This window comes from Cyprinodon variegatus, unplaced genomic scaffold, assembly GCF_000732505.1.
Source record: "Cyprinodon variegatus isolate N-32 unplaced genomic scaffold, C_variegatus-1.0 Scaffold1006, whole genome shotgun sequence".
NCBI classification, from domain to species: Eukaryota; Metazoa; Chordata; class Actinopteri; order Cyprinodontiformes; family Cyprinodontidae; genus Cyprinodon; species Cyprinodon variegatus.
The window spans coordinates 283,555-290,165 of record NW_015151459.1 but is presented as its reverse complement, the minus strand read 5'-3'; the positions used below and the strand labels follow the sequence as shown (position 1 = coordinate 290,165).

Sequence of the window (6,611 nt, the reverse complement as noted above, 5' to 3'; positions counted from 1 at the left end):
ATGATCTGGTGAACTGTAAAGTGCCTTGAGATGACATGTGTTGTGAATTGGCTCTATATAAATAAACTGAATTGAATTGAATTGATCAGTGGGAGATTGCTCCACCGCTCTTTGCAGGAAATGAGCCCCATAATGTATCAGAAAAGCTCTTAGGAAGTGATTTTATAAAAAAATAAAATAAAATAAAATCATACCTGGTTAAACAGGTTTAACCAGGTATGATTAGAATTTAATTAAATTGCCTCACTTTGAAAAGAGCTCTAACCCTGTCATAAATAATTCCCCAATGGCTAAAAAACAAAGCATCCGATTAAGCTGTGGCTGGTTTCATCCTGTTGCTCAGTAATCACAAGCAGACAGCTGAGAATACAAGCTTAAATTTGATCAGACCTTTGCCAGGTTATTTTCTCTATTACTGAAACAAAAACAAACAGCTGATCATTGTGAAGTCAAGCACCCATTGTGCTCTAATCCTTAATGTGTATCTGAGCAGTCACAGACTGAGGCGATAGGAAGAGGGACAAGGGTCAGCAACCCCCTCCTTGGATATCTTGTGCAAAACATAAACTATTGTCCCTCATGTGCAACATTCTATTCTCTCACTGTGCAATAACACATGCCAACTACTGTGTAGTCTGTGTAATTTTTTACTTATTTATAAGGACATTGCATCTCTGCAGTACAAGTAATCCCAAGTCAACTACTGTGCAGTCTTTCCTTAGCTCTCTACTGTGCAGATTTTTCTTATATCAAAAATAATCATATTCCAGGACATTACTAGTTTTTTTTATGCTCTTTTGTACTATATACACTCCTTTTATATTGTCTGTTGTATTTTTATCGTTAATGGCATCTTTCTTTAACTCTACTCTCTATACTCTATATAAGCTACTGGAACCAGAATTGAAGGAGTAATCCCAAGGGAGAAATAAAGTTGAGTCTAAGATCTCACAGACCTTGCAGAGCTGAAAATATGTCACCGACATCTGCTTAAAACAATGGAAAGTGCAATTTAAAGTGTGTCAAACTGTCTTGGTTGTTTCTGCTTAGCCAAGTTTAAAGTTCAGACCTGGTGCAAATAAAATCAGCAGGTTATAAAAAGGATGAATTCAGGGTAGACAGACAAATGTTTCAATGCTCCAGGACAAAAAAGAGCTAAACAATGAAACAAGAAGAAAGAAATACAGAACAAAAGGAGTGAAAGAGAAATGGAGTTGACATCTGAGAACAAGCTTTGTCTGGAACACCTGACAGAGGTACGGTGGCCTGGAAGCCACCGTACAGAGGAACTCAAGGCTCCAGCGAGCTGAAGAGATGCAGTGAACATGGACTGTGGCCGATCAGATGAAAGCGGTGTTAAAAATGAATCCTGGCCTGGAAGGTGATGCTGGAAGGATTGTTTTTGGTTCAAACTTTATTTACCTTATTGCTCTAAGATTTCCAGAGTCAATCTGGAGCTACGAGTCAGGAAAAGAAGTAAAGTAGATACAGAGGGGAGATTACTAAGCTGGGAGAGTGAGTGGGCATTATAAGCTTATTGCTTGTGCCAATATACCCTTTTTCTTTCTTTTAATTTATGTTACAAGGACATATACTGTAATTTATTATATATGTGTGTGCCTTAAAAATAAAATATTAATCAGAGTTAGTGGAGTAACTTCTGGACAAAAATATACCTTTTGGGGTTATTTTACTGCACCATATTTTTTCTTTTACCTGGGTAATATCATAACAAAAAACTAATTTATCCATCATGGCAACCTTGACTGAATAATGAAAGATTGTTTTAAAAATTGTGCTTAAGAAAAAGGCACAGAGTTAATATTTATGTCAATAAGAGTCTTATTATTTTTGCACATAATCTAACTTAAATCTACCATAACATAAATACGCTAAGTGTAGCTGCTGCTTTTTATGTTTGTGACAAAAAGAAAAAGTGTTTGTTCTGCCTGGAATTGTTATTTTTATGACACCATTTGTTTATTTTTATTACTTTGTGATAGTCTTCGAACATAACGTTACATTTTGACCTGTGTTGCTTACATTATTTTAAATGTCAGATGAGTTTCTCAGTACTTGAGTTGCCTTGTATTACCAGATAGTTCTTTACTTGAGTATTTTCTTTGATAGCTATGTGTTACTCTTACTTAAGTAAAAGTATGATGAAGTTGTGTAATACTGTACTCCACCCACCTCTGCACAGATAGTAATAGTTAACTCTATAGAACGAAAGTACTGCATGGGGGTCGCAAAAGTTTTGGTTGACTTTTAAAAAAATATATATTCCCCCCTGCAATTTTTCCTGCAATGCACACATTCAGCGACACACAGGAGCTCTTTCAAGCTAAGCACCGTTTCATTCACAACACCAGTCCTTGGCATGGAAAACGTTAAAGACCCCTGCATATAGAACATGCAGAAATTTATATTTTCTTTTCCCATAAATACATAATAGCTTTAAGCCAACACTTAGAGTTATGCATTTGTCTGTTAAGCAAAAAAACATTTACACTCTTCTTTAGGAAATTATCCAGATCATCTAACTGAAAGAATATGCAGAATACTGGAAAAAGAAGAAGACTGCATAAGGATCAATTAGCTGCTACAGTAGTTTTGTGTGACATGTCGAGAATCCAATGTGTTTTAAAAACCAGAGGACTGGTTGGGGTTGATTTTGTTTCATTAATTCCTAATATTTCTCACCTTGAAGATTTGTACTTTTGTTTACCTTCTGTTACAAAAACAGACATTCCTCATATAGATGCAGTTGAATTAAGATGAAATACAGCAATTATTCCTTGAGGCAGCAATAATAAAATGTCTTACAGGAAATTATAATCTTACAAGAGAAAACATGTAAGCACCCCTAATAAGGATTGTATTATTTGTTTACTGTGAATTCATGTTTAAGTGCTGACTCCTCATGTGGAAGTCTTAGTGTAAGTCATGTAATTGTTTCCTAAAACCGTTTTCCTTCAGCTTTACTAATGTGATATTAGTGAGACTAAAGCAGGTTGACCCTCTCTGACCTCTAAATCACCAACCCAGTCCACCCAGTTAATCCGACTAAAAGGTAACTGGGAAAGAATGGTAGCAGAAACTCAACAAGTGAGGAAAGGGGCTGAAATTATGGGGAAAGCAAACTACATTTTTAATAGGTAAAAATAGACAATGTTTCAAATTCTCTAATTTCACAGCATTATCCAGAAAAAAATAAAAACACAAGTTTCACTTAAGTTAAACACAGTTTTATTAAACCAATATGTGAACAAAAAAGTATTAATATGTCTGTTTTCTTTCATACAAATAGCAACATATATGTTGAAACATACCTATTACAGGTGAACATAGTCATTAAGAGCAAAATAAGTCAATTGTGTCACCGCCTGCAGTTCTGCTAGTCACAGAAAGGGGGCGATTTCCCACCCAGGACTGGAGCCCTGCTCCGCGGTGCATGATGGGATGCGGTGGATCAGGTAAGCTCCTCCGCCTCATCAGGTTGGATTATTACGAAGCAAATGTAGGAAGTTAAAAATACCTTAATTTCACAATAAAAGTTTTTTAGTTTTGAATCCTCTTAGATGTAAAGGTATGGCCATTTTTAACACCTTTAGTATACTGTTGTGTGATTATTATGGTATTATTGATATAAAGTATTATTAAGTGATGACATTTTTTATTTATTGTTGACCAGTATTTATTATTTTGCAATAATACAAGCTAGATATTTTGATTTTATAAAAAGTACTACTAAAAAATATGATCATTACTTCATAACATTACTTATTTATTTACTTGTTACTTTGTTTATTTCAGGATACAGTTTGTATCCAACATCTACATCAACTAATACTATGGAGTTTGGGCCATTATTAAACAATATTAGCCGTTCTATTTCTGTAATGTCATGTCATTCTGATTGAAGAACTGGGTGCACAAGTTTAAATTGTCCCAAAAAGATCCTTATTGACATCAAACACCCTTGTTTTGAAGTTTACGCCATCTTAAGGTTCATTTAACCAGAAATTTAAAAGTGTTTCAAATGTTAATGTTAATTTAACCAGAAATTTTTGTTAATGTTTCACGTGCTATTTATTCCAGTTCCTATAATTAGATCAGATTAGATTAGATAGAACCTTATTGATCTCACAATATAGAAATTCACTTGTGACATCGGCTCTTATAAACAACAGAAGGTGCACAAAGGAGGAAAAGGTGCATGAAGTATATAGAGTCTATCCAGATATATAAGGATATCTAAGGTGACTTATATATGGAAAGGATAAAATGTATATTATGTACAGTGCGGTTATTGGTTTGTTAAATGAAATAAGAGGTAATTGAAATAGGTGAAGGCTCTTATAATGCAGGATTATTGCACAGGGTATTGCACAGTGTATCAAATAATTATAGCAGTGTTATTACACCTGGGTTATAGTGCATAATAATTCTAATAATAAAAATATAAACATTGAATCATTATGTCAATCATTGTCAATCACCACAATGCTTGAAAGTTGGTACAGTTATTTTTAGTTTTAAAAGTAAACCCTCATATAGACTTCTCTAAATATACTTTGGTTACTTTCAGCCAAATAAAATAAAAAATTAAAAATCAGAATTTGCTTTGTCTACGTATGTGCCAATTTTAGTTTAGCTCTGATTTTATATCCTCATTGTTCTCTGGTATTTACTTAAGCATTTTGCTTTTATCCAAGGATGACAGCTTGGTTCTGCTTAAAGACTTTCGTATTTACTTTTATTTTTTGAATGGTGAGTTGGTACTTATGTTCTACGAGTCTCTGACCTTTATTTTGAAATTCTGAAACGGAAGTGTCGCTGCTGCTGCTGTTGCTATCTTGGTTGCTATGTGCTCACGGGAGGAGCTGACAGCCGAAGTAGCGACAGGTGAATGATTTACAACCTCCACTTTTCACCTGTACACACTAAATTAATTAATGAAACTGAAAGCGAACCTGTTGAGCTGTTTCTGACAGCGAAAACAAACACTTTGGCACTGAAAGCTTGGCCAAAAGGACGGAGACCGTTTCGGAAGAGATTTGATTAGCAGGTATGCTATAAATAACTTTTATTGTTCAGCATTTAACTACAAGCACATATGTTTTCATATTAACGTTTGTGTTAAGAAAACAAAGCAATCTTATCAGGTTGAAATCGTTCTTTGCCATCAAATGGAGGTTTCCATCTTTGCTGAAATCCGAGACATTTAATTAATTAAAAGAGCGCATGTTTGGTATCGTGACGCAGTTTTTATTATGTTAGCATGTCAGCATAAATGCTGATAAATTGACTTTATCTGTCATTAATGTCAGCTAAGGCCTGTTGCGCCGCCCATTGTAAACAAACAGAGGCTTTGGATCCTCCCATCCCTGCGGGCTTTTAGTGTCAGAGCCCCCGGGCCTGTCACTGGTGAGCATCCCTTATTTATTTAAACTCACCGCTTTTGTTTTTTCCGTAAACTTTTACAGCTACACTTCTGTTGCTGCATAGTAGTCTGTTGTAGAGATAATATGATCCATGTTCCCCCATCTTTTTTTCTATGAGTCTACATTGACAGTCCTCTGGGCTGTCCAGGTGTCTCTGCTGCTCCACAGCTGATTCAAACCCTGAAAGGAGCTCCTCAGCCTGGCACCATTACTGATTCACTCTGATTCAGGTTTACTGAATGAAATAAGGAGCTAGATTATGACCCATATTCATACTTGATTACTGACATACAGGTTTGCAGTTTCTGGTTCTCTCTGCTGTTGTATTTTTAATATTTAATTATAAATGTCAAATGTTGATATTGAACAAAATTCCCAGGTTTTAAAAATGATGTTAATGCACTTGATTTTCCAAATAAAATATTTTGAGTTGGGGATTAGTAAAGAGGAGGATTACGGGGCCAATGAAAAAATAAAAAAAAGTTCACAGATTTTTAAATATTATTTCACTTTAAATTTTGGGGGGAGTCAAAATTCTGACTTTAATCTTAGAATTCTGACTTTTTCCTCAGAATTCTGACTTTAATCTCAGAATTTCCGCTTTTGAATTCTGACTTTAATCTCAGAATTCCCGCTTTTGAATTCTGACTTTAATATAAGAATTCTGACTTTAATCTCAAAATTCCCGCTGTTGAATTCTGACTTTAATCTCAGAATTCCCGCTTTTGAATTCTGACTTTAATATAAGAATTCCCACTTTTGAATTCTGACTTTAATTTCAGAATTCTGACTTTTGAGTTCAGACTTTAATTTCAGAATTCTGACATTTGAGTTCTGACTTTTTTTCTCGTAATTCTGACTTATATTATGTATATATTGTATTTAATCCTAGCAGAATAGTTAGGCCTTTATTGTGTTGTTTGTGCAGTGGATAGAGCAAACGTTTGCACCAGAAGGAAACATACTGCTCAGTTAAGTTAAGACGGCATGCTAGGTTCAAAAAAACATGTGCAGCTGTTTGAAGACAATTTGATAATATGCATATGTGTAGATGTGCAGAAAAATAGCAATTGACTGTTTTCAGGTGAAATTAGAAAAATTGCAATTGACAGCATGGATGTTAACAACTTCTTTGGTTTTGTTTAGAGCAGTGATGGTTTTAAA

At 34.6% G+C, this 6,611-nt stretch overlaps 1 protein-coding gene across 1 annotated transcript in view; it reads left to right on the top strand.

The window, feature by feature from the left end:
- Positions 1 to 4,876: 4,876 nt before the first annotated feature.
- Positions 4,877 to 6,611, top strand: part of klc3 (kinesin light chain 3) — a 22,000-nt gene continuing 20,265 nt past the window's right edge. The window contains exon 1 of the mRNA XM_015399376.1: positions 4,877 to 5,071. The gene's annotated coding sequence lies outside the window, so the exon portion shown is untranslated. The remainder of the gene's footprint in view (positions 5,072 to 6,611) is intronic.